Below are 20,261 nucleotides of genomic sequence, written 5' to 3'. Positions count from 1 at the left end.
GAATGCTCATTAGGCACATATAACTACTCAATGTATTTAATCATTAGTGTAAAGCTGGTCAAAAGCATTAAAGGACACATTTATTCATCCACTACTGTGATTGCAAGCTGAAAATCAAGAACAGCAGATATCAATGTCATTGTAGAGAACCAAGAATCTTCACAATAGGTGTTAATGGTCACTTAAAATATTTCAACCACTTAAAACTGTAGTTGCCAGAAGTATAAGATTAATGTTACAGCACAGTCTAAAAATATGTAGCTCTAGAATTCTACACAAGTGCAATAAAAACATACTGATATACAAGAATGAGTATGCTGCCTGCTAGAATCAGGATCAAACCTTTTTTCTATTAACTTGGATTTCCAGTGCTGGATGATGCTGTTGAATTCTATCTTTGTAGTATAACTATTAAACTTTTGGTTTATGTCAACTTATAAACCTTATTCACCAAAAGGTATCACAGTTCAGGTTTTTCTAAACATATCTCAAGCAACATGGAACAATTAATAAAAGTCTGTATTGGTTAAATAAATACTTTTCTTTTACTGTTTTTTAAAATAAGTTTTGAAAGAAGACTTATGTACCTCTAGGGTCTGCCTTGTTACCTAGCTTGATTATCCTTTGCTTTACATCTAATATCCATGTATGAATGAGTACATACTGTGTTTGTCTTTCTGGGTCTTGATTATATCACTCAGGATGATTTTTTCTGGTTCTGTTCATTAGCCTGTACATTTCATGATGTCATTGTTTTTTTTAAGTATGGTTTTGCTGTTTTATTTTTTTACTTGCTTATTGTTTTACCACTGAGTAATATTGTATTGTGTAAATGTGTCACATTTTCTTTATTAGTTCTTCAGTTTTGCATGATCTAGGTTATTTTCTTATTCTGACTATTACAAATAATGCTGCGGTGAACATACTTGAGGAAGACTCTAAGAGAGATGAATGGATCTCCCTGGAAAGGGGAAATATATGTGATATCGTGGGTAACCTGGCGTTTGAGGAGGTAGAAGGGAAGGGATTGGGAAGGGGAACATGTGATATCAGGATTGCCAAGTGGGGATAGGAACAGAGAGGAAAAGTAATGAAAGAGTTATAATCATAGAGGGAGGCGTTATTGGGTTAGGGAGACATCTTTTGCCAGGTAATCTCCCAGGAATCGACAAGGAAGATGACAGGAAAGACTCCTACCAATAGTAGAAAGGGTGTTGAAACTGGACTCCCCCTGTAATCAGATTGATGTTTACCGCAGTTGTCAACATAGAACCTTCACCCAATAACTGATGGAAACAGACACAGATTCCAAAGATAAGCACTGACACAAGTTCTGGGGGCTAATATCATGATTGTAATCCCACAGAGACAGCTGACTTGAATTCCCGGGAACTCACAGACTCTAAACCAACAGTAGGGACCTACATGGGACCAACCTAGGCACTCCATGTGAGTGACAGTTGTGTATCTTGTTATGTTTGTCGGGCCTCTATCAGTGGGACCAGGATCTGTCCCTCATACATGAGCATGTGTTTTCTTTTCCTTTTTCTTTTTTGGAATGTTTTCTGTGTTGGGGGATGCCTTTGTCAGTCTTGATGAAGAGGAGGAGCTTGGTTCTGTCCCCACTTGATATCTCATGCTTTGTTGACTCCCATTCAAGCCCGTACCCTTTCTGAAGAATGGAAGGGGAGGTATAAAGGGGATAGGGAGAGGTAATGAGAGGAGAGGAGCGAGGGGAAGCAGTGGTTGGTATGTAAAATAAGTGAAAAAATTGTTCTCACTAGGACTTAAAAGTTCCTATATATTGTCAAGAAAAGAAGATTTATGTCATTCCCACACTCTTTTCTGCAGGCCCTTCCATGCCTTTCCCACTATCAAATTAGAAGCAACCTTTACTTTAATTAGAATAGCTTTTGTGTGTGTGTGTGTGTGTGTGTGTGTGTGTGTGTGTGTGAGTATGTGTAGATACACAAATGTATGTGAACAATCTGTTGAGTCTGCTTTTGTCGTTTGTGTGCATATGGTTTCAGGGATGAGCACTTTGTCAATATTGTAAAACAGTCTGAAGTAGAAATTTCTGTTTAAATAAGACCTGAACAATGGCCATATCAATAAGCATGAATACATGAAAAGTGGGAAATTTTTATGTCGTCCCACTCCTAGACAAAAATCATAGGCAACCATGACTACTCTGAGAGGAAGAATTAACCTCTACCTGGAAAGAGCTCTCTTATCAGTCAATATTTGCTGTAAAATTTAAAGGTTTTTAGAAGCTACCATTAGCTATTTCTGCAGTTTGGATTCCTGTTTAGTATGCTTTAATACTAATATCATAGATTAACATGTCTCTCCAAAGAAAAAAGTCCAACAAAATGATGCCAAATTATAGTCTAACAACTTTGTAAGCATTGGGGGAGTAAAAAATACTATATCTTCGCAAAGTCAACAGCTTACCAAAATTAGTATTCTACTCAGTTTTTACAATTTAAGATGTTAGATTGAATGTTATGAATTGCTTCAATTCCCAAAGCCATGAGTTCCTCAAAATTTCTTTTCTTTTAAATGTCAGAGAAGTTGCTATTACGTTGGATCATAAACGTGAGCTTGAAATGAGAAACCATTTAAGAGCCGATAAAAACTGTTATAACTGTCATTAATACCTAAATACACACATTTTCATAAGTACATGCAGTTGCCAAGCAACTATTTAAGATAAAGGCCACTACTTGATAAAGTAAAAATACATATTCAGTCTGAACCTAAAAAAATGCTTTTCTAATGCTTTCAGTAATTTTTCCCAGCTCTTTCTTAACTGTACATCGAAAATAATGATATTACCAGTTCAAACCCTGTAACTATGTAAAATATTTCTTTGGCTATATTATATCAAATCATGGGCATGCTTGAATTGAGTTCTATTATGTTCTTTACTTTCAGAGCAAATATTAGTGTTTTGTTTGTGTGACAAGTGATACTGAGAAGCATTTGCAAGGATATTTCAAGGTCAAGTTGCATACAGTATATTTTGATAATATTCACTTCATCCTTCACATGGAAATCATGACCATTTTTTCTTTTCCCACACTATATCCAGTTAGTGCTACCACTATGTATTTGGATGTAAGAACATTCTTTTGAGCAAGCATTCAATGGACTTTTACCTTCTTAGTCTATCATATAAAATATAATACAGTTCATTCAAATCCACATTCTTTCTCATTTTAATTGAATCTTTCTTTTTAAATTCTTCTCTCCTATATTGCATCCCAAATACAGTTTACTCTATCTGGCCCCTATCAGATTCTCCCCCCTACCTTCCCTCTTTCCCAGATTCGTACCACCCATTAAAAGATCAGGCCTACTGGTGTCAAGCTACAATAGATCAGGCTGAAGGAGGCATGCCAGTAGGAGGGACAGAGTATTACAAGCAGGCCAAAGAGACAGAGACAGCCCCTACTCCCACAAGAACACCAAGCTACTAAGCCATGACATATGTGCAGAGGACTTAGGTCAGACCCCTACAGGCTCCTGGTCTATGAAAGCTCTTATGAGTCCATGTCAGTGGATTCTATTGGCAGTTTTCTTATGGTGTCCCTTATCTCATGGGGAAAGTCCTTCTGTGTATGTGCTTATCTTGCTTGTTGTTGAATAAAGAACTGTTGGCCAATAGGGAAGTAAGATAGTTGTGACTAGGAGCTGAGGAGGATTCTGGGAAAGAGAGGCATCAATGCATTGAGTTATTTTTCCTCCAGTCATGTTTGGTTCTCTCCCATGTCTTTGGGTTATCTACCTTATGGTTACTGGTTTTCTAAGTTGTGTCAGATGTGGATTTATACATCAGGAGTGAGATTTGGGCTAGACCAATCATTGGTTGTCTTTTCCCTCAATCTCTAAGTCACCCTTACCTATGCACATTTCATAGGTAAGACAAACCTGTAGTTTTAAAGTTATGTGGTTGGGTTAGTTTCCCACTTGCTCTACCTGAAGTATTGCCTGGTCACTGGGGTTGGCTAGTTCAGGCTTCTTATATGCTATTTCTAGGAGTCTTAGCTGGGGTGCTACATGTAGATTCCTTGGAAATTCCCTTGTGCCAGCATCTTTCCTGAAATGTCCCCCTTCCTGGTAGTTTCTTTCAGTACTCCCCACCTTGGTCTTTATACCAAACTGATGTCTCATGTCCCCTGACATTGCAGATCTTAAATGCACCAAATACAAGGGTACCCACATTTGTATAAGAAACATGCCTAAAGCTTCAATAACAATTCCTCCAGCATTAATAGTGGAAAACTCTGATACTCCATTCTCACCAATGGACAGATCATCGAGACAAAAATTTAACAGAAATAGTGTAGTTAATATGTGCTAATACTCAAATAGACCTACATAAAAGATAATCCCAAATATTTCACCCAAACACAAAATTCCTAGCACCTCACAGAACATTCTGGAAAACTGACTCCATATTCATTCACAAAGGAAATCTAAACAGATAAACGAAAATTCAAATAACTGTTTGTATCCTATCCTACCAACACAGAATAAAGCTGGAATTCAACAATGATAGAAACAACATAAGTTTATAAACACATGGAAACTGAACTAGGACTGGTCAAGGCAGACGTAAAGAAAGAAATGAAAGACTTTCTAGAAGTCAATGAAAATGAATGCATACGATACTCAAACTGATGGAGCACAATGAAAGTGATGTGAAAAGGAAAGTTCTTAGTACTAATTGCCATCATAAATACATTGGAAAGTTTTCAAACTAGCAACTTAACAGCATACCTGTAATCTCTAGAACAAAAAGAAACAAAACTCCCAAGAGGAGTAGAAGACAGGAAATGATCAAATTCTGGGTTGAAAACCAATAATATACTAACAAAGTGAACAACACAAAGAATGAAATAAAGATTTGTTTTTTGATATAATAAACAAGATATACCAACCCTTATCCCAACTAATTAAAGCCTAGGAGAAAAGATTCAAATAAAAAAAAAAACAGAAAGGAAAAGAGGGACATACCAACAGAAAGCAAGAAAATCAAAAGAATCTTTAGGTCATACTTCAAAAACCTGAACTTCAGAAAATTGGAAAGTCTAAAAGAAATATATTTTTTCTCAATATATACTACTTACCAAAGTCTGATTAATATCAGATAGACATTTTAAATAGAGCCATAAACCCTAAGGAAATAAAAGCAGTCTGTAAATTCTCCAATAAAAACAACCCAGGGCCACATGGTTTAAGAACTGAATTCTACTAGATTATCAAAGAAGAGCTAATATCAATGCTTCTCAAATTATATAAAAATAGAAACAGAAGGAACACTGGCATTTTTTATTAGCCTATGTTCACCCTAATACACAAAACACATGAAAATTTAAGAAAAAGGGAATTGCAGAACATTTTCCTTCACGAACATTGATGCAAAAACACTCAATAAAATTATCACAATCCAAATACAAGATCATATCATAAAGGTCATCCACTATGAACAAGTAGCCCTAATCCCAGAGATGCATGAAAAATTCAACATTCTAAAATCTGTCAAGGTAATCCAACACATAAACAAACTGAAAGGAAAAGGATATACATCTCATTAGGTGCTGTCAAAATCCTTGACAAAGTCAAACATTCCTTCATGACAAAAGTCTTAGAGACATCAGAGACACAAGGATATATCTAAATATAATAAATGCAATTTAAAGCAAGTCTATAGTCAACATGAAATTAAGTCAGTGAAACTCAAAGCAATTCACTAAAATTAGTTGAATTTTTAATTAAAATAATATTTTTAATCTAGAGGGTACCTGTATTTAACATATTTTGTAATTTTTTTCACTTATTTTACATACCAACCAGTTTCTCCTCCCTCCTCTCTTCTCATCCCTTCTCTTTTTCCATCTACTCAACTTCTCCTCTACTCCTTCTCCATTACCATTCAGAAAAGGATAGACCACCTGTGGGTTTGCTCAAAGCATGGCAGACAGCTTGAGACAGGACAGAGCTCCTCCCCTTATGAGGAGGCAGGGCCAGGTAATCCAGCAAGGGGAACAAGCTACCAAAAGCCAGATAAGTGCCAGGGAGAGGTCCTGTTCTCACTGTTAGATGCCTTAATGAGAGACCAAGCTAAAGTCTTGCCACACACATGTAGAGGGCCTAGATCAGTCCCATATATGCTCCCTTATTGTTAGCCCAGTCTCCATAAGCTACCCAAGGTCAGGTCAGCTGTCTCTGTGGGTCCTGCCATCATGACCACTGTGGTTGGTGCAATCCCTCCTTCCTTTCTTCCTCAAGACTCCAGTAGGTCAATGCAGTGCTTGTCCATGGATCTCTGCCTCTGCTTCCATCAGTTTCTGGATAGAGTGACTCTGATGGCTATTACGGAAGTCACCAACTTGCTTTCAGTAGATGGCCACTTAAGACACCCTCTCCACTATTGTTTGGAATATTAGTTAGGGTCATCTGTGTGGACTGAAGGCAGGATAGTCTTGTACTTAACATTTTTAAAATGTACTGGAAATCATTGGTTGCATTTGTGGGGAGTACAAACAGTAAGAAAAGTATTTGTTTTATCTTTGTTCCCAAAGTACAAATGCAGTAACTTTCTAATATTTTATTGTGTATTGTTCAATCTAGGATCTATAACGTCTTCTTATTATATTGGAAAACCATATTAAGACTTAACTGTGAATTAACACTTAAAAAGTTCAAGGATATAGGCTGAACCCTAGAGTTGTATCCTGTGAGATGCACGTGTACTGAAGAGAGCACAGGTGCCTGGAGAAGTTCTAAAACATTGTATTCATGTTATGCTTTCTTTTACTATGCTTTATTATGTCCTATCCAGGTTTAAAATATTTTTGGTTACAAAGTGCACATGTGTCCAAATTTATGTCATCTGTTTAGAACATGAAATATGAGTTAATGTAAGTGTTTACCACATATGTCAAAGAGATCAATTCATTAGTCAATGATTGATGGATATTTATTGCAGACTTTGACTTATAGTGCGGAAACCTTTTTAAATGTAATGAAACTTAGTAACTAATATTGGGTTATGAAATGGTTATATAAGGTACTGGAATGAAACCCTTTAAGGTGTGGCAAAACAACCCTGTACTCCCCAGAACTTTGTAGGTGAGGAAGAGGATTCCCCTGATTTCAATCCTTGTTTGGGCCACTTAGCAAATGCCAAATTACCCAAAGATATATGCCAAAACTCTGTCTCAAAAGCAAACCAAAAAAGTCCAAGAAATATAACTTTTGCCATGAATACAGTTTGTCTTTCATGGAAACAAAATTTAGAGACATTGACATTTTATTCCCCATTTAAAAAACAGACGTTAAGGTGTCCCTAAACATGGCATGAGAGCTGAAGATTTATTGAAGATGACATCAATACTAATTAATTAGCAAAAAGTTAAGTTAATTTTTTGTCTTTTCTCTTTTATTGTCAGCACTTTTTCCCCTCTCATATAATATATCCTGATTGTGGTTTCTCCTCCCTTTACTCTTCCCATCTGTACCTTGCCCATTCTTACATGCAGATCCACCCTTTTCTGTCTCTCATTACAAAACAAACAGGATTATACTAGAAAAATAAAAATAAAGTAATTTTTTAAAATTAGAAACAAGGTTGCTTCATATATTTTGTTTCTACCTTGACCCAGGAAATGTTCATTTGCCCATTGTTTAATTTCCATGAGTTTGAAGGTTTTCTGAAATCTGTGTTGTTGAATTCTGACTTTAAAGCATGGTGGTCTGATAAGATACAGGGGGTTATTACAATTTTTTGTACCTGTTGAGGTTTGCTGTTTCCAAGTATGTCTTTGATTTTAGAGAAGGTTCCATGTGGTACTGAGAAGAAGGTATATTCTTTTGTATTCAGATGGAATGTTCTATACCTGTCTGTTAAAGCCAAATCTGTCATAACTTCTGTTATTTCATTTGTTTCTTTGTTAAGTTTCTGTCTGGTGGTCCTGTCTAGTGGTGAGAGCAGGGTGTTGGAATCACTTACTATACGTGTGTGATGTTTTATGTGTGATTTGGGATTTACAAATGTGGATGTATGCCTTTGAAATTGTGGCATAGATGTACAGAATTGAGACTTCATCTTGATGGATTTCTCCTGTGATGAATGAAAAGTGATCTCCTTCATCTCTATTGATTGTTTTTAGTTAAAAGTCTAATTTGTTAGATATTAATATTGCTATATCTGCCTTGTTTCTTCAGGCCATTTGATTGGAAAATCTTTTCCCAACCCTTAACTCTGAGGTACCTTCTGTCTTTGAAGTTGAAGTGTGTTTTTTGTATGCAGCAGAAAGATGTTTTCTGTCTTCATATTCATTCTGTTAGCCTGTGTCTTTTCATAGGCAATTTAAAATCATTAATGTTGAAGGAAATTAAGGACCACTAATGGCTAATTATTTTATTTCTTGGTGGTGGTGATATTATGTATGCATCTCCCCCTTTTTTGTTGGTAAAGTGTGATTATCTATTGACTATATTTTTGTGGATATAGTTAGTTTCCTTGGGTTGCAGTTTTCCCTCCAGAACTTTCTGTAGGGTTGGATTAGTAGATATGTATTTTAAAATCTGGTTTTTTCATGGAATATCTTGCTTTATCCATCTAGAGTGATTGGAAGATTTGCTGCGTATAGTAGTCTAGACTGGCATCTGTGATGTGATTGCATTGGTAGAATGTCTAACCAGGATCTTCTGACTTTCAGAGTTTCCATGGATATTTCAGGTGAAATTCAAACAGGTCTGCCTTTATATATTACTTCACATATTTCCTTTCCTGCTCTTAATATTACTCCTTTATTCTATATGTTTGGTGGTTTCATTATTATGGGGCAAGGGACTTTTCTGTGGCCCATTCTATTTGGTTTTATGTAAGATTCTAGTGCTTTCATTGACATGTCTTTCTTTAAGTTGGAAACTTTTGTAGAGTGTGTATTCTACATCTTTAAGTTGGGTTCCTTCACTTTCTTCTATGCCTGTTATTATTATTAGATTTGGCCTTTTCACATTGTCTCATATTTCCTGGAAATGTTGTGTCAGGGATTTGTTATCAGACCCTGGATGGGCTATTCCATGGGAATGGTTCCCATGTGTGCAGGTCCCAAGCCTCATGAGGCTGTAAGTAGGTCACCAGAAGGTAGACTGTAAACAGGCACATGCTTGCTTCCACCCATGGGTGGAGGCAGGACTAGGATGCTGGCAATCTCTGGATGGGCTGCACCACCAAGAAGGGTTCCCCAGTGAGCAATCCCCAGGCCTCAGGAGGCTCTGAATAGGGCAGAAATTGGCCCACACTTATCTCCTCCTGGCAGTGGAGGTGGGACTAGGATGCAGGCAGTCTCTGGATAGGGTGAATCGCTGGGACAGGTTCCAAGGCCTCAGGTGGCTCCAAGCAAGGTCTGTACAATATAACTTAAAAACACTTGAAGACTTGGGCATCTTCTGCCCAAAGGAGCTGGGCCACTTCTCCCCACAGGAGCTGGGCCACTTCTGCCCACGCTCGGGGTGAATTTCTAGCTAGAGTAATAAGACAACAAAAGAAGATCAAGGGGATACAAATTGAAAAGGAAGAGGTAAAACTTTCACTATTTGCAGATGATATGATACTTACATAAGTGACTGAAAGAACTTTACCAGGGAACTCTCAGAGCTGATTTACACCTTCATCAAAGTGACAGGATACAAGATCAACTCAAGAAAATCAGTAGCCCTACTCTAAACAGAAGAGGGCTGAGAAAGAAATCAGAGAAACATCACCCTTTACAATTGCCACACACAAGATAAAATACCTTGGGGTAACGCTAACCAAAAAGTGAAAGACCTGTATCACAAGAAATTTGAATCTTTAAAGAAAGAAATTAAGAAGACATCAGAAAATGGAGAGATCTCCCACGCTCTTGGATAGGTAGGATCAATGTAGTAAAAATGGCAATCCTGCCAAAAGCAATAAACAGACTCAATGCAATCCCCGTCAAAATCCCAGCACAATCCTTCACAGACCTTGAAAGGACAATTCTTAACTTTATATGGCAAAACAAAAGACCCAGGATAGCCAAGACAACTGTATTCAACAAAGCAACATCCGGAGGCATCACCATCCCTGACTTCAAGCTCTATTATAGAGCTGTAGTCCTGAAAACAGCTTGGTATTGGCACAAAAATAGAGAGGTAGACCAGTGGAATTGAATTGAACACTGTGAGATTAATCCACAAACCTATGAACATCTGTGTTTCAACAAAGAAGCTAAAATTATACAATGGAAAAAAGCATCTTCAACAACGGTGCTGGCATAACTGGATATTGGCATGAAGAAGACTGCAGATAGATCCATATCTATCACTATGCACAAAACTTAAGTCCAAATGGATCAAAGACCTCAACATAAATACAGCAACACTGAACCTGTTAGAAGAGAAAGTGGGAGGTACCCTTGAACAAATTGACACAGGAGACCACTTCCTGGACACATCATCAGTAGCACAAACACTGAGAACGATAATTAATAAATTGGACCTCCTGAAACTGATTAGCTTCTGTAAGGGAAAGGACACAATCAACAAGACAAAAAGGCAACACACAGATTGGGAAAAGATATTCACTATCCCCACATCTGACAGAGGGCTGATCTCCAAAATTTACAAAGAACTCAAGAAGCTATTCTCCAAAACACCAAAGGTCCCAATTAAAAAGTGGGGTCTGAACTAAATAGAGATTTTTCAATAGAGGAGACAAAAATGGCTGGAAGACATTTGAGAAAGTGCTCAACATCCTTAGCCATTAGGAAAAGGCAAATCAAACATTCCTGAGATAGCATCTTACTCCTGTCAGAATGTCAAAAATCAAAAACACCAATGACAGCTTATGCTGGAGAGGATGTGGAGAAAGGGGGACACTAGTCCATTGCTGGTGGGAGTGCAAACTTGTACAGCCACTTTGGAAATCAGTATGGAGATTCTTCAGGAAAATGGGAGTCAGTCTACCACCCACACAACCCAGCAATTCCACTGTTAGGCATATACCAAAAGACGCCCATTCATACAACAAGGATGTCTGTTCCACTGTGTTCATAGCAGCATTATTTGTAATAGCAAGATCCTGGTAGCAACCTAGGTGCCCCACAGATAAAGTGTGGATAGAGAAAAGGTGGTACATTTACACAATGGAGTACTATACTGAGCAGAAAAAAAAACAATGGAACTTTGAAATTTGCAGGCAAATGGATGGCACTAGAAAAACCCATTCTGAGTGAAGTAACCCAGTCACAGAAAAACAAACATGGTATGTACTCACTCATATATGGATTTTGGACATGGTTCAGGGGAGTACCAGCCTAGAGTCCCAGGGCCAGTATGTCTGGGAAACAAGGAGGTTCCCAAGAGATATGCTTTATACCCCAGAGAAATGGAAAGAGGCAAGATCTCCTGAGCAAATTGGAAATATGGGCAGAAAAGAGAGGGAACCAGGAAAAAGAGAGGGGGTAAGAGGAGGGTAGAAGAAGACATGGAGGAACAGGAAGGCTGAGTCGGGATAAGAATAGAGGAGACCAGAATGAGAGATACTATAATAGTTAGAGTCATTATAGCTTTGAGGAGAGCACTGACGCTAATGAGATTCCCAGAGATGTACAAGGATAACACCAACTGGAAAACTAAGTAATAGCTCAGAGACGACATTAATAGCCCCTACCTGCTGATAAGGTTGGTGACTACCTTATGTGACATCCTAGAACCTTCTTCCTGTGACTAATGGAAGCAGATACATTTATTCACAACTGAACACTGAACTGACCCCTTGGAGCCCAGTAACAGAGATCGAGGAGTGATGAGCAAGGCGGTCAAGACCCTGCTGATGAAACCCACAAAGACAGCTGACTGGACAAGGGGAGCTCTTGAACCCCAGACTGATGACTAAGAGGCCAACAGGGAACTTATCCAGACTCCATGAATGTAGTGTCAGTGAGGAGATCTCAGAAATCTCTGGAGCTTTGGGTAGTAGACTAATGTTCACCATGGCATACAAATGAACTTTGGGAGCCCATTCCATATAGAGTTGCTCCACTCCCTCAGCCTGGATACATGGGGAAGGGCATAGGTCCTGCCCTGGATGAAATTACAGACGCTGGAGATCCCCCCAAGGATGGCCTTACCCTCCCTAGGGAATGATGTGGGTATTGGGCTTGGCATGAGGGTTGTGGGTGGATCTGGTGGAGGGAAAAGGGGGGAGCTTGGATTGACATTTGAAGCATGCATGTTTCTAATTTAAATAAAAACATACATAAAAAGAAGTTATAAAACAAAAAAACACTTGAAATATGCACTGTTGTTATTTACTAATTAAATATAATATATTTATATTAAATGGGTACTCCCTGAACAAATAAAATTAATAGTATCTTAAATTAAATAATGCTGACAGAATTCTTAGGATAGGTCACAACTCAACTAAGACACAACTCAATTCATCCCTTTTAAACCACGATAAGGGGAATTCTGGTGTCCTTAAATCACTTCTACAAATGTCTGAGACACAGAATCATTAATAAAAAATTTCCATCATGCAAAACCAGAGACTCCATGTATTTACCAATGAGTTTGAGAAAATATGTAAAGGACATTTGCTATGAGGTCAGAGGATATACTTCACTGATATACTTCACCTGGCATGTGTAAGAGTTTGGAGAGAAGATTAAACATGGTGATAAAATGTGACTATACACCAAACTATAATAAGAATATTTTAAAAATTAAAAGAAAGAAATTGCTATGATCCTGGTCATAACCTTGATGACCATAATTGCAAAAGAAAAAAGTATATTAGTACAGTGAATCTAAAAGAAAACCCAAATTTATTTATGTAAATGAGATCAAAGCCTAGAAGGCAAATGACTGACCTACAAATGCCACTGCAAGAATGTGACATAGCATCTCAGTGCAATTAAGGAAACAGTTGATTATATATACATATTCAGAAAAATGATATAATCAAAGTGATGAGTGACAAATACAAATGGGGTATAGATACAATAGACTACTTTTGAATAATATCCAGGCAACATCATGGGTGTAACTGTGGTTAATCATGATAATCCATTTACAGGAAAGCAAATGTCACAGAAACTCACTTATATAAAGAATATGAGAAAATTTATCTCATTGTATTTGCGAGTAAACCACTTGTTACTGGGGAAATGGGGTATGGAGAAAAGGATGGGGAGAGGCAGATCAACAGTCACCATGTGACAGTGCATACTAAGAAGTGCTGATGTGTGACTATGCAGTACAGTGCTGCAAGTAATAACGCTGTGCAGCATTTCTAGGGGAATAGGGTCAGGAGCTTGATAATTTTACAATAAAATATAACTATTTCAGGAGAGAGACAGGCTTACTATGACCTTTACCATTATAAAATTTATTTGTCTACTATGTCACCTGTGTATGTATATATTTGTATGTATTTGTGTTTTTCTGTATCTAATTATAATTTTCATTACAGCAGAATATTGCAATATATGTATATAATTCCATCATGCTGGAGGATGAAGCAAGAGCAATAGCTCTGGAGTGAACTTCAGGGTATTTTGGGACACATCATTTAATCTTGCTTAATGTGAAATCCAAAAATTATGATTGTGTCTTCACAAAATATCTTTACTTGTTGATGAATTTCCACTCAGCTGATTGTCAGAAATTATCTCCCCATTAGAGTGTCTGCTACAATTGTGCCATAATGGTGTTAAGGATATTACTTGAGAACATTATTAAGCCCATTATTTCTAGTATATTATTTAACAATTCATGCAAAATATTAGTTAAGTAAGTCAAAGAAGTAATCTCTTATATCTAAATATTGATTCTTACATTTTCCCTTAAACATATACTGTTGTTTCCCATTTTACTTATATACCAGAATATTTGGGGTACAGTATGTCAGCTGTGTTTTATGTGACCATAATTACCTACAGTCTCCCATCTTGATATTTTCTAAATTATAGTAAACTTATACTGCACTGAATATATATAATGCTTCTTCTCTTCCATTTAAATTTTGCAAATTACACATTCTTTTGTACAATAGGGAAGTTTATTTGTAAAAGAAAAAAACAAAAGATCATTAATTTGAAGCTACTGGAAACTAAACAGAAACACATAGGTGGTCATCTAGAAAGTGTTCCTAGGTATTGTCAGAGAATGTGATAGTGTATGGTGACATTTAGGCTGTGTTCACTAACAGCAAATAAATATTTTTTCTTAGTACAGTATGTTTGAAAGTCACCAAAATTTTCTAAACCTTGAGGCACATAAATCACACATTCCAACCATGCCTCCTTCACAAGGTGCTAACTCAAAAAATAATTTTGAAACTAATAATCTATATGACAATAAATTTAAGTCTCTAAAGGAAGAAATTCATGAAGAGATTAGAAAATGAGAAGATTTCAGATGCTTTTGGCTAGGTAGGATTAACATAAAAATAAAAGCATTCTTATTAAATCAATCTACAGAGTGAGTGCTATCCCTTTCAAAATTCCAAAAAAATTATTCCCAGACATTTAAAGAACAATACTCAACTTCATATGTAAAAACAAACAAACAAACAAGTAAAATACAGAACAGCTAAGCCAATCCTGTACAATAAAGAAACTTGTGGAGGTATCATGATCTCAGAATGCAAACTGTACTACACAGTACATCTTGCTTTGTATGGCAATTCCGTGAACCAAAGGAACTGATTTGAGGACCATGACATTAATCCATACACCTAGGAACACATGATTTTTGATAAAGAAGTCAATATAGTACAATGGAAAAAGGAAAGCATATTTAACAAATGTTGCTGTTATAACTTGTTGTCAACATGTAGAAGTTTACAAATAAATCTATATTTATTGCTGTGCACAAAATTTAAGTCCAAGTGGATCAAGGACCTCAACATAAATCCTGCTATATTTAACCTAACATCAGTAGGACCAGGATATATCCCTCGTGCATGAGCTAGCTTGTTGGAACCCATCCCCTATGGTGGGATGCCATGCTTAGCTGTAATACAAAGCAGGAGGGGCTTGGTCCTGCCCCAACTGAATGCTTTAGACTTTGTTGACCCCACATGGGTGTCCTTACGTATTGGGAGGAGTGGATGTGGATAGGACTGGGGGGAGGGGGAAGGTGGAGTGTGGAAGGATGAACTATGGTTGTAATGTAAAAAGAAATTAAAATAAATATATAAAATTTGAACCAAACTAGTATTTCATTTGAAGTATTGTAACAATGCCACATTAGAACTCAAATGAATCTCTTTTAACAGTGTTTCATGGGAAACATGTTTGTCGTTTATTTCCAAGAAAACAAAATTTAAATGAGTTTCATATATTTATTGACTTGCACAAATAAAAAATGTATCATATACCCATGCATATGATCAGTCATGTTCTTTAAGTAAACACATATGCCAAGCCATCTGTTTTGAGTAAATTAACTCATTTTATCTCCACCATAAGTTTCTAAGGATATGTACATTTCACTAGGTCAAAGTGAAAGAATTAGTTGTTGTCATCTTTTTCCTAATGAACTCAAATGTCAAAAGGATTCAATTTAGAAGTTATTGTATAATAAAGGATAATATGCTAACTTTAGCAAATTTATTAATGTTTTAAAGGCTTGGTAAACTAATCTACTTAATGATACAAGCTGGATATACAACTGACAGTTACTTTACAACAGATCCAATCATTTTCTCTCTTATGTTCCCTGTGCCTAAAATGAAAACCCAAATTGAAGAGTCATTATATCCTTCAGTATTTAAAACAAATTTGTGTACCTTTATTTCATGTTTTAAATTTAAATTAGAAGCAAAATTCTTTTACATGCTAATCCCAGTTCCCTCTCCCTCACCACATCCCCTGTCCCACACCGACCTTCTATTCCATCTCCTTTCTGCTTCCCAGGGAGGGTGACACCTTCCATGGGGGATCTTCAAAGTCTTTCATATCATTTAGAACAGGTACTAGACCTTCCCCCATGTGTCTATAATGACAACAGAGTATCCCTCTATGTGGAGTGGGCTCACAATTTCCATTTGTGTGCTAGAGATAAATACTGATCCACAGCCAGAGACTAACCAGATTTCCAAACTGACATCCTCATTCAGGGGGTCTGGAGCAGTCCTATGTTGGTTTCCCAGCTATCAGTCTATGGTCCATGAGCTTCCCCTTGTTCAGGTCAGCTGTTTCTGTGGGTTTCTCTAGCCTGGTCTTGACCCCTTTGCTCATCACTCCTCCCTCTCTGCAACTGGATTCCAGAATTAAGCTCAGTGTTTAGCTGTGAGTGTCTGCCTCTGCTTCCATCAGCTTCTGGATGAAGGCTCTAGGATGGCCTATAAAGTAGTCATCAGTCTTATTATTGGAGAAGGGAATTTAAGGTAGCCTCTTGACTATTGCTTAGATTCTTAGTTCGGGTCATCCTTGTGGATCTCTGGACATTCCCCTAGTGCCAGATTTCTCTTTAAACCTATAATGGTTCCCTCTGTTATGGTATCTCTTGCTCTCCTCTATTCTTCCATGGTTTCTCCAACCAGATTGAGCAGGCTTTAATAGATATAAGATAGTTTAGGGAGAAACAAGAAAGGAAAGCTCATGAAAGGCAAAAAGCCTGGTGTACGTCCAATAAACTGTACCCTGTGATGGACCAAGAGCTGGGTAAGAGTCACACTAATTCAGCGACTTGTTTATATGAAAACTTAAAAGTACAGCTAAGTTCTAAAGTTATACAAAGATGTTTTACTTTATTGTTTCAGATAGCATCTCAATATGTAATTCTGGTTGACCTGCAATTCCAAATATAGACCAAGCTGATTTTGATGTACAGAAATCCTCCTGACTCCAAAATCCCAAGTATTCAGATTACAAAAAGGTTTGTCGCAACACATATGCCTAAAAGCTTAATTCCTACGATAAAATTATGGTATTCAATGTAAATTTTTACACACAAATAAAGAGCAAAAATTAAAAATTATTTATCTATGATGATAAGTTATTGCATGCGACTTCTTAACTGAATAACCATAAATTGTATTTCCAATAAGTGATTAAAACTGGCATCTTGCTGGGGAGACATGAGTTCAGAGTCACTCATAGATTTAGAGTTCAGGAATGTATCAGTAATAAGTCATTTACATGTAAAGAAAGTGATGCGAGCAGAAAGATCTGTTTTGGTAGTGTATATTCTTCTAAGTAAGGAATCAAAATTGCATACTTATTATCAGAAGATATTTTAATATTTTCCTGATCATTGTTGTTAAACAACATTATTGACATACAAAAAAATAGAAAACCAACATAGAAAAATAGCTCATTTATCATCCTTATAGATATTATCATAGCATTTTATAATTATACTAAAGGATTCATAATGCTTATCAATGGAATTCTAATTATAACTATAATTTTTACTAAGGCACTTGTTTAATCCAATATACTCTTACAATATTGAATTCGTTAATTTATAACAATTTGTGAAATTACAAATATTTTGCCCATGTTTGAGGGGATATTTAATATAATTATTACATGATGTATATATGAATTTAAATAGTACATGAGCACTCAATGATATAGCTTTTGGCTTGCTTTATAAGCTATGTGTTTTATATATTAGTTAATAATAAATGTAATTTAAATAATGAAGGCATTAATATTTTCCTCTTTTGAAAACAGAGGTGTATGCGTACGTATTTCTATGTGGTTTTTGAATGCATGCTTAGTAGTCTTATTTTATTTTTTATTTTTTTCGAGACAGGGTTTCTCTGTATTATTTTGGAGGCTGTCCTGGAACTCTTCCTGTAGACCAGGCTGGCCTTGAACTCACAGAGATCTACCTGCCTCTTCCTCATGTGTGCTGGGATTAAAGGCGTGAGCCACCAATGCCCGGCTTCAATAGTCTTATTTTTATGCAGAACCTTGTTATAAAACATTTGGTCTTGAAACATATATTGAAGACAAAATGCCAATTTTCATATAAGACCAAGGAGATAAGCATTTACCACACACTTTTGTGTCAAAATGCGTAAATATTTTTTGGGCCTAGTTCAAGGCAGGGTTTCTCTGTGTCTTTGGAGGTTGTCCTGGAACTAGCTCTTGTAAACCAGGCTGGTCTCCAACTCAAAGAGATCATCCTCCTCTGCCTCCCAAGTGCTGGGATTAATGACCTGGCCTCCAAAACATACATATTTTAATGAGCATATTTCCCTTTAGAATACTAAAATTATCATTGCCTTAAAGTAATGAGGAATGATGTAACAGATTAGTGTGGAGAGCTATTCTGGAAGTTTCCAGACACTTCTACATTTGGGGTTTCTCTGGCACATGACAATCAGGAATGCAATCTTTAGTATAAAATGGAACACCTTTGTACATGTAATATATCAACACATGTCAAGAAAACTCCTTAGCACAGATCCCACCAATAGTACACAGTTAAAAGTATATATTATTACACTTTCAATTACATGAGCGATTGAAAAATTTGTGCTTTGGACAAATTATGAATAGATGGGATATTTCTAGTTTGCAGGGATAAAATCCATTGTAACTTAATAGCTTCACTGTGGACAAAGTTTTCTCTTCACATGATGAGGAACCCCAGAGACAGGTGATCTGAGCTTGAGGAAGCTCGCAAACTCTGGATGTAGAGTTGGGGAGTCTGCAAGGGACCTAACCAGGACCTCTAGATCTTAATGACAACTATGTAGACTGATCTTTTGTGGGAACCCTAGTAGTATGATCAGGAACTGTACTTGAATACTAGCTGGCTCTTTGAAACATGTTTCACGTGGTGGGATGCCTTGATAAACCTTGATGCAGGGTGGAGGAGCTTGGTCCTGCCTCAGATTGATGTGCCATGCTTTGTTGATTCCCAAGGGAGCACTTAGCCCATCTAAGTGGAGATGGAGAAGAAGTGGATGGGGGGAGGTAGTAGAGAGGTGGGAGTGGGAGGAGAGGAGGGGAGAAATTGTGGTTGGTATATAAAATTAATTTTTAAAAAAGATGAAAAAAGGCCTGATAAAATTCTGTTTTTTAGCTTTATATTAAATTTTATCTATTTATTTATTTTATAATTTCATTTTATATTCCAACCACAGTTCTCCCTCCTACGCTCCTCCTACCTCCCCTCCCCCAAACCACCTGCCATCCACTCTTTCCAACTGGCAAGGGGCTCCCATGAAGAGTTGTCAAAGTGTGGCTTATTAAATTGGTGTAGGACCAAGCCCCTCCCCACTACAATAAGGCTAAGCATGGCATCCCACCATAGGGAATGGTCATAATAAAGGCCTAGTTCAGTCCCATGGAGGCTCCACAGCTGTCAGTCTAGAGTTCATGGGTTTCCACAAACTTGGTTCATCTGTCTTCATAGATTTCTCCATAATGGTCTTGACCTCCCTTGATTATATATCCCCCCTTCTACTATGTATATTATTGAATAAGTTTGAAAGAATAAAATATTTTCCAACTTAGTTTAATGACACTGTCTATAATATTTTTATTCATTATATTTTTAATTTGGTCTTTAAAATAGAAATTCACATTATGAGAGGTAAAGGGAAGAAGAAAATGAATAAACAGAAGGAGAACATCATACAGTGGCCTGGGAGAAGAGCATCCTGGAGTTTGACACTGAGAATCTGATTACAAACAACTCAAGGAGCTGGCCTTTTGATGAACTCAGCAGATTGGTCAGGTGATACACAGGAGACCACTGTTGGCCATCTGCAGCTCAGTTGTCAGTCGGATCTGCTGAGCTGGCTTATTCTGGAATTTACTTTAAACCCAGGAGGTTCCCAAGACTGCTATTATTGCATTAGTTTGGGCACAAAGAGGCTCACTTTTGCTTTTCATTATTCATAAGCTAAAACCCTCAAGCCTCAAGGCAGCATCCAGGACCTTTGAGATAACTATTTATAGACAGTCATGGTCCCTGTTTTCTAAGCAGAAATTTAAGTGACTGTAAGGGGAAAGGGACTATGTATTAAATATAGATTATATCCTCTTTCTTTCCTGGCATAAAAGAACTTTCTTCTTGTCAAAAAATATAAAAAATACCAAGAATATTATGTAAAAGAAATTTAAAAAAAATTAATTTGAAATAAATCTGGACATATAGAACAGTGGCAAAATTATTAAAAATATTTCTACTTTGCCCTCCACCTAACTTTCCCTTTAATCAATATTTTAAGTGTAAAATAT

The sequence above is a fragment of the Mesocricetus auratus genome, unplaced genomic scaffold (genome assembly GCF_017639785.1).
Source record: "Mesocricetus auratus isolate SY011 unplaced genomic scaffold, BCM_Maur_2.0 Super-Scaffold_100019, whole genome shotgun sequence".
NCBI classification, from domain to species: domain Eukaryota; kingdom Metazoa; phylum Chordata; class Mammalia; order Rodentia; family Cricetidae; genus Mesocricetus; species Mesocricetus auratus.
The sequence above is the reverse complement of the archived record's forward strand: the minus strand, read 5'-3'. Positions refer to the sequence as shown.